At 32.2% G+C, this 9,653-nt stretch overlaps 1 pseudogene; it reads right to left on the bottom strand.

The window, feature by feature from the left end:
• Positions 1-732: 732 nt before the first annotated feature.
• Positions 733-1,254, bottom strand: LOC120598824 (ferritin light chain-like; annotated as a pseudogene).
• Between the last annotated feature and the right edge of the window lie 8,399 nt (positions 1,255-9,653).

Genomic DNA, 9,653 nt, shown 5'->3' with positions numbered 1-9,653 from the left:
TTTGAAAAAATATTGAATAAATATGAGCACTATCTATGTAAATATCTTTGCAGAGCTGTCTTTTGGAGTCATGAATATGTGGTAGAATATTTCTCTTTTATAAAAAGAAACATTTTCTGTTTTCTATTTAAGAAGTAGTGGTCTTGCATATAATCAACATATAATTAAATAGTTTTAGTAGAAAATGCAGTACATTGCTCTATAAAATCAGTTATCATTAATATAGAAATCCATTGCTAGTTAAAAATGTTGATAGTGTTCATTACATGAATGCAATTTTAGAACATATATTAAAATATTCATTTGAATAGTATTATGCTGGCAGGGATACCAGTCAGGAATGAAACTGACTCACTAGTAAGGGGAAATTTTGAGACTGATTAAGAATTCTCTGTTCTTTTGTTAAACTTAATACACTTGTTTAATTTTTCTTCGTAACAAGAGGTATGTGGATATGTTAAATTTTCTTTTATATATAAAGAAGATTTTATAACAAATCTTTACATAATTTATAGTTTTTTATTGGTGGTGGTGGTTTTTTCATTGTTAGTTTTGTTGTTGTTGTTTTGTTTTTTGTTTTTTAGCTGCTGTAAAAACTTTATTGTTTTCATTTGGTCCATGTCCTGGGAGAGGCCTTCGCTGTGGTTTAAAAGGCTGCCTGGTGGTTGCATGGAGAGGCTGAGACAGAAGCCCACCAACACCAGGGGCATGCAGAGAGGCCCTCAAAGGTTTCTATACATGCTTGAGGGTAAACTTTTCAAAGAGAGGTTCAGCCTGGGGACTTGCAGCCTGAGGGGTTTAGTCAGGTGGTCGCCCATCTTTTTGATGAGTTAGTTTCACCTCTTCATCTAAGAAATGGCTCTCTAGAAAGTCACAAAGATGGGAATCTGCATGGGTAGAACCTAGGGCACACAGATCCAAAAGGGCCTAGTTCAGGTTCTTCTTTCTGACCATGGCAGCTTTTATGGCATCCTGAGTTTTACTCCACTTGTTTTGGGATGGCTTCTGCACATCCTGGAGGAGGGCGTGGCTGCCGTGCTGGTTTTGCATCTTCAAGAGATGCTCAGTGCTCTCATGTTTCTCCTTGATCAACTCATGGAAGAAGTGGCCCACACCCTCTAGAGCCATATCCCTGTGGTGGAAATAGAAGCCCATGAAGAAGTATGTGTAGGAGGCCCGCAGATGCATGTTGACCACATGGTTGACGTTGGCTTCCTCTTGGGTGGAATAATTCTGACCAATTCGGGAGGCCATGTTTGCTTGACAATAAAAAGTTAAACTCCTAAAACTTTGTTGGCTGGTCTTGGAGTCAGAGGATGGCAAAGATAATTCTGATGGTTCCAGAAGAGGTTAGAGGGTGATTCGAGGCTGCAAAAGGGGCATCCCTGAGTCTGTTCCGTACAAACACTTTGGAAGAAAGAGACAAATCTGGGGACCACTGAGGGCACTCAATTTATATTTTTCTTTAAAAATATTTTCCAGCAATGAACTTGGTCTACACTAATTGAGCCAAAGTCACAATTGTGCTAGCTGGCAGATTTCTAGCTTATGAGAGGAAATCATATATAACACTCAAATTAAGGTGAAAAAAAATCTGTGCTTTTAGCTGAATTCTCAAGTAAACCTAGTTGTTTATCAAAGAAATATTAGAAAAGTTAAAAATGAAGTGATGTAAGAAAAAATGTATAGATAAATAAAATTCTGCAAGAATGAGTGAATATTCTCACATGTGCAATATACATACATATACACATATAATATTTATGTGATTTAACGTAATTTTTGTTTGTCAAAGCAGATACCAAACCTCCCATGGTGCTCCTCTGGGGAATATGTCTTTGTCCCAGGCATTATGCCCCGAGGCTGTCTTTTTCTCTAAGGCAATGATTCATACACAATGCAAATGTGCAAAAAATAATTTATTCTAAGGAATGCATAGGATGTGTAGAATTTTAATGAGTGTTTCATTTTTGAAGATGTATTAGTGAAACTTTTATCCTTGGAAAGTGTTTCCTTTTATTGAGGAGATTAAAATAAATTCATATAACACAAAATAAATATTTAGCACACATTTTGGAGATAAAGTTGATTTCGAACTACTTTTAAGTATCGTTTACAAAAGAAATTTCTTGTGTAATTTTTTCCAAAAATCATAAAACTTGAGCATGAACTTATTAGCTATTTTAGCCTTATATACTTTTCACTGATAATTCTATTATATGTTTAATAAGATAGAATTCATGAATTATTACTATATGGTAAATAAATGTTAAAAATTAGACTATAGCAATGATTTCAAAACTGGTATCATATTTTTTAAAGCAGTTTTCTTGAGAGGAGATACATTTGTTTTACCAATTATAACATTTTAATTATACAAAATGATTTTCAAACTACCTTTTGCACTATGATAGAGTACACATTTTGAACCAATAGTAGCTTTAAAAACAAGCAATAATTGGGTGCTTTAAAAAAATGAAATACTTCTAAACGATAATACTTTTCTATCATAAAGATATTTATATTATCTTTAAAATTGATTTCAAAGAATTGCTAAAACTTTTGAACCGATTTTAAAGGTATCCTTATATGAGTTTCTACTCTCTTAAGTAAACACTTAATTGCCACATTTGATTTATAAGTCTAGTCACTTTCATTTTTATTCATGCTTTGAATTTTCATTATTATTCTGACAATGAATTTTGTTTCTTTCCAAAAGAAATGATCAATGGTAATAGCAGATTGTCAATAAAAGGAATGGAATGTGAAATGTTCTCACTGTCTATTAGACAAATATGCCATTTTTAGAAAGACTGATAATAAATACTCTGCTGAATGCCATTGCATATAGAAAAACTTCTCAAAAATCTCACCTTGGGCAGTGGAAGCAATGCTTTCCTGGTTATAAAAAATAACCAACAGAAATATTATTTAGTACTAATAAAACTTTTCTAATATCACTTGATGTATGAGTGAAAATGATTGAATATTCAACATATTTCCATAAGTTAAGAAAGACATTTTCACTATCAGTGCATTATTTGTCTTTACCGATAGCAGGTATTAAAGCTGAATTTAATACCAGCGTAGGTGCCCCTTCTTAAGGAGATTTTAAATTATTATATGCTCCAAACCTTAAAACTTACTCTTTCCTTTAATAACATTGATTCAGTAAACAAGATATTGAACATCACTAGATAAAGTGAAATATTTAAGTTACACATCATCATTGAGACCCACAATGTATTTATTTCAAAGGAAGATGTTTGTGCAAAAACAGTGCCTATCCTTGGTAGTACTTTTCCACCAGGTCTGATATAACATTTGTCACATTTATCATTAACACTACCAACCCCTTAATAGCTGGCTCCTGACAGATCTGAGTTTGAATATTGGTTTCCTTTCACTGGCTGTGTGTCTCACAGACAATAAAAATAATTTTAAATATGCCTGATGTGCAAGAGAAACTGAAGGTTAAAACTTATGTGTCATTAGCATAGTACTTTGCACATTGTACACATTCAGTGAATATTTATTGCTCTTGTTTTCTCAGGACCTGGGAGTGTGCAGGAGGTATATTAATATATTTCTTTTTAATTGAAGTGGTGCACCGATAGGGGGATATACAGAGAGACAAAATCTTAAAGAAGACCAAAACAAGAAATCAGATTGAAAATAAACTTTTGTTATGAACCATTAATTGCACTTAAAAAAATCATGAACTATGATAAATTGTATTAAAATCAGTATTATTGTTAAAACTATGACTGAGTTCAAATAAAATTATTTAAACTAGGTAAAAATAAGTCTGTTAACTCAATGAAAACTACAACAATTTATGATTTTAATTCTAAATAAAATCTTATTTTCATATTATCAACTTAATTTTTTTAATAAACTGTACATTTTGCTAAAAGAATTAACCTAAATTGGCATAACAAAATAACAAAAAATGAAATTACTCAAGTAAGACCAAAAGAATCTCCTCCGTAATGGTAGAGAAATGGATCACATATCATCTGGTTAACTCCCTTTCTTCTGAGGGATTCCAAATGTGAGAAATTAGAAATAGGGTTTGACATAACATGATATACCTTAATATGCATGATAAATGTCTTAATAGCAGTATGCTGTAACATAAACATACCTACCATCCATATTTCAGCATATTAATGTTTTCCCATATATAATTTGCATTTTTAAAATAAGATTAGATATTTAGACGTATGTAGAGAACCATTCTCAAGCATCAACGTTAACTGTTTCTTTGAAAAGATAAGCAAAATTGATAAACTTTTAACCGACTCATCAAGGGAAAAGAGGGCCCAGATAAACAAAATCAGAAATGAAAGAGAAATTACAACCAACACTATAGAAATACAAAGATTCATAAGAGAATACTATAAACAAGTAGATGCCAACAAATTGGACAGCCTAGAAATAATGAATAGATTTCTATAATCATACAATCTTCCAAGACTGAGTCAAGAAGAAACAGAAAATTTTTACCTCTCATTTCCTTCACTTTTTTTTCCTAGCACTAATGAGAGAAGCCCTTGAAATACTTTCTGAAGCAGAAATAGAAAGCAACTTTCTTCCTGTCTTTGAAAGAATCTTTTTTTAAAAAAAATTACCATTAAGTATGACATTACCAGTAATTTTTGATAGATTCTTTTTATATGGATACCCTTTTATTCTCTTTTTCTAAGGATTATCACTATGAATACATGTTGAATTTTATTAAGAATCTTTTTTTCTGTATCATTCTTGGTGATTTATGTTTGATTTTTAATCAGTAATATGTTGTACATGTTAATCTACTAATAAAGTGAATTACTATAATTGATTTCTTGAGAATGAATCAATTTTGCATTAGTAAGATAATAGTTACATAGTCACAAGGTATTTTTTAATGGATGGATTTAGTTTGGTAATATTTTGTTTAAAATTTTTGAATATATGTTAATAAGGGAGATTAATTTAAAGTCCTGTCTTTTACTCTGTCTCTCAATTTTAGTACCAAAAATATACTAGTCTCATAAAATGATTGAGAGTAAAATATTTTCTACTTTTTCTATTCTTAAGAGCAGTTCATAAAGGTGTTTCTATATAATCTCCTTTGAATGTTTTATGAATTTTTTCTAAATGCCATCTGACCTGGTATTTGCATATTATTTATTTTAAATATATTTTAACTATACTTTTAAATTTCTAAGTAGTTTTAGATCTTTATTTTCCTCTGTCTTTATGTATATATAAAAACATGAAAGTAGATGTATATATATCATTATATATATCATATACATGTGTGTGAATCCTTAAGGCAGTATAAATAATTTATATTTTCATAGAAAAATTTCGTCTTCATTACTTTTAACTTTATGTGTTTTCTTATTAATTTTTTAAAAATATCTAATTACATATATTCATTATTTATGTTTGTCTTATATATTCTAAAATTTTATAATTGAGTCTCTCAATTTTATTTCTAAATGAAAGAGTCAATACTGGAGACAATGTATTAAAATTTGGTCTCCAAACTCAATATATTTGTATGGCGTCAAATCTATCTCTACCACTTACTTGAAGTAGGACCTTTGATCATTTATTAAACATGTCAGTGTCTCATTTTCTCATTTCTAATCTACATAGTAAGAGTAATTATATGCCATTTTCTAAAGATAATTAGTGGGGATAAAATCCTAATAAACAACTTAGTACATTTCCCATTACATAGAAATCATTCAATAATTATTTTTTAGAATTAATATTTCAACAGATATAATTTTCTCATTAAACATAGGTCTTACTTGTTTTAAGATTTATATGTGATGAAAGATTAGGTCAGCATACTGATCTAGGATTCTGAAGATTTGGCTTCTATTTATAGTTGTTCAAATTCAAGCTCTTTGACATTTATTTGATGTCATCATACTGGGGCTCCTTTTCCTTATCCAAAAATGACAGACTAGATCAGGGGTTAGAAAACTACTGCCCATGGGCCATATATGGCTTGTGGGGAGGCTAAAAAATAATTAATACTTTCCTCCCACTTTCTAAGTTCTTCTAGCTGAGCTAATAATCAAATTAACAGAGACAGATTAACAGGAGAAATCAGGTTTTTAATATATGTACATGGGAAATTCATATATCCATGAAAATTCCAAAGACAGTAAAGCAACATAGGGTAAATATGACATTTTTGGACAAAAGAGAAAAGATGGGGTGAGGGGAACAAACTGGGTATCAGATTTCAGAAGTGAGAAGGGACAATTCACAGGTAGTTGAGGAAGAAGGAAACACACGTGGCAGGAAAATTCTCACTGGGCAACTCAGAAACAATGGAACATGGGATATCTAGCTTATAAACTTAGAGTCTTCTTGACTATGATAGGGTGAAGATTCATAAGGTGATTAAGCCACAGCCCTCTTCCTAAAGCACATTTTCCTGTCTGAATCTATTGGGCAGCAAAGCAAGTTTCTTCTGGATTCTTTTGTTTCTTAATAATAGGTTAAAATCAATATCCCAAAACTCAGATTCAGGGTGGCAAAATTTTGGTTCCCTTCACTTGCCACTTGTTTTGGTAAATAAGTTTTTTTTTACACAGTGTCTATGACTGCTTCTGCACTACAATGGAAGAGTGGTGCCCTGACAAATGAAAATGTTTATAATCAGTCCTTTTTCTAAATTCCACACTAGACTATTTCGTGGTCCTTCTCTATTCTGATTTCCTATGATCTCTATACAATAGTTATTTATTATATAATTATTTGAAAGAAGAAATGATAGAAATGTTGTATAATTGTATCTTCTGATTTCTATATCCATAGAACCAAACTCCATAGGTTCTTACTGAGAAATCACAATCCCCAGACCTCTGTGTTTAATTTTAACCAGTTATTTACAAAACTATAGTGGTAGGTAACCAGTGGTAGATAATGTGTTTATTCTAATCCTCTGCACTATGCTTGCAGCACTATTTTGATCAAGATGACCATTTACCACCAGTGTAGCCTCTATCAATTCTATTTCTTATTTGACCTACAATGATGCTAGATCCTCAACCAAATGTACTGTGTACCTGGTAACTATCCAATTTGAGTCTAGCATTATTTCACACTTTTGGCTTTTAATTTAATTTTGAAATTACTTTTCTCCTAATACTGGGTACTTGACTGAGAAACTCAAGGCATCTTACTTCTCCCAATGAAACAGAAATTGATCCCCCGGATCTTCAATTTTCCAAAAAAGTTGCTCTGTCCTCAGTCAATTTCATTTTCTCTTCCTTCTCATTATATAATGTCTTTGATAGCTTGAAAATTACAGTTAGCAAGTATGTTTCCATGTCATACTTGGGCAGAGATTGCTGTGACATCAGAATAAAACTTAACCAGGGCTTTCCTGTTCTCTTAGGATTGTTCTAAACATCATCAGATCTTATTTCTGAAGGTACTTTTTGAAGTGTTAGTAACCAAGTTTAATTCTGGTGAAGTTTGTATTGCTGAAAGCATAGATTTCAGAGTCCAATTGATCGGTGTTCAATTAACCATTCTACTCCTTGTGTTATTTATTTTACTAAAATTAAGTACCTTCTCTCTCACTTTTAAATAGAAGTAATAGTGTCTCCATTGGGGTTGATCGAAGTTCCGTGTTGCCCTAATGGTAGGGGGAGGGAGAAGGATAACAACGGCGCAGACGTGTAGTTAGCATTTTCCCTCAGTTCTTCCTCAAATGACTCAGTGAAGATTCACGGGTCATTGAGAGTTAATAGTTTTATTAAAAGTATATTTTAGAAAAGACAAAGAATGCCCCAAGGAGCCATATGATCCCAGTGCTGTGACCAACATCAAAAAGCCACAAAAAAGAGAACCCAGAAGGGCAAAAGGCCACACAAGGCCACCAAAAAGAGAGAATTCAGAAGTGAGAATGTCTACCTTATTATATTTGGGCCATGATAGGTGGTTTCAAAGGCATTCCTAGGTGATTGGCAAGTGAGATAATTTTGATTAACACCTGGTCGCTATATAACTCTTTAACTAATGCACATGTGCACACCCAGAATTTTACTACCACTGGGGTGTTCTTTGGGTGGTCTCTAGGCTGGGCCCCTATTCCTTTGTTCCCCCTGTCGCTCATGTCTGACTAACTACTTAACCATAGGATTTATTGTAATTATTGCTATAATATTTAAATTAGGTGATTCTTATGTGCTTATCACAGTGGCTGGCACATGTTACATACTCAGTAGTAGTTACCATTATAATCTTATTATTAATCAGCTGTTCAGGAATTGGCAGGTTGAGGTATAATATCAGCACCATTCTAGAAGTCCTAGTGGTTATGCATTAAATAATATGGCTTTCTAGGAGAATTGACTTAAATAGATGCATATCAATGAAGAGGGAAAAAATCTCTGCTGTCTAATGGAAAAAAATAAAATAACAAATCAGAAAATCACAGTCACTTTGAAAACATAATAGATAAGAGGCTTCAAGTCTCCTTACATTAATGTTTGTCAGCTGCATTTTGACTACATTACTCTGTTATGATCAAAAGTTAAGCATAATTTGAAAAGATTATATCAGAATAGTAAACTTTATAAATAGCTAAAGCAAATAAAGCCATAGAATGAGTTTCAAATGCAACAACAACAACAACAACAACAACAAAAAGGAAAGAAAAAGAAATAAGGCTGAGTCATATAATATGATTTCTAATCTATAAAGGAATATTATTCAATAGATAATGACAAACTATTTTTCTTTCATTACTTAGAATGGAATAAGATAAAGGGGATTAAACTACAGAATGGAGAGTGTAAGCTATGTACAATAAAGTACTTCCTCACACTTAGAGATGTTAAAATAAAAATGGGATACCCAAGGAAGGAAGTCCTTTACAAGAAAGTGATTTTCATCATCTAAGGTAGTTTAAATGTGGTCTTGCCTGAAAGTTGGAAAATGGACTTGACAGCCTCTCAGGGTTCCATGCAGCCCTGTGATTCTTTGAATAAATATTTGAGTAAATATTATTATATTTTTACAGTGGAAAGGTTTTATGCTTTCAGGAAGGATTACCAGCCATATTTTAACAACATCTTCACAAATTCACTTTATGGTACTCCCCTGAAGAGATATTTACATTCTTTTACAAGTAAGTTTCCTATAGAGACTCTAAATGCAAGCAAACTCTGCCCCATATTGCCTTTATCTGGATTTGATGCTGAGCTCAGTAGGCATTAGAGTTTTTAAATGAATGCATTTCAGAAGCATTGAGAAATAAACTTTAAATGGCTTATATTGCTCATAAAGCCTCTAGCCTTTAGAGTAAAAATACTACTGCATTCTAAGAAAATACCATTTGCTATTCCTTAAACTCTATAAAATAAAATAAAATGTCAGGAAGTAGTGTTTTTATTGTGAGAGGAGGGAAATACAAACATGGAATGCAGGAAGAAAGGAAGAGCTCTGTGGTAATGGATTAGAATTGCAGGTATCAACACAAAATTATGAATGTATATGTATATATGTGTTAAGTAGCTAATCAGCATGAGTGAAAGGGGGGAACTGAGAGGCCCCAAAAAAGAGGCCCAGCGTAGAGACCGCCCAAAAAACACCTCAATAGTAGTAGAATTTTGGGTACACATATGCAT

Source organism: Pteropus medius, unplaced genomic scaffold (assembly GCF_902729225.1).
Source record: "Pteropus medius unplaced genomic scaffold, Ma_sr-lr_union100, whole genome shotgun sequence".
Taxonomy (NCBI): domain Eukaryota; kingdom Metazoa; phylum Chordata; class Mammalia; order Chiroptera; family Pteropodidae; genus Pteropus; species Pteropus medius.
The sequence above is the reverse complement of the archived record's forward strand: the minus strand, read 5'-3'. Positions and strand labels throughout refer to the sequence as shown.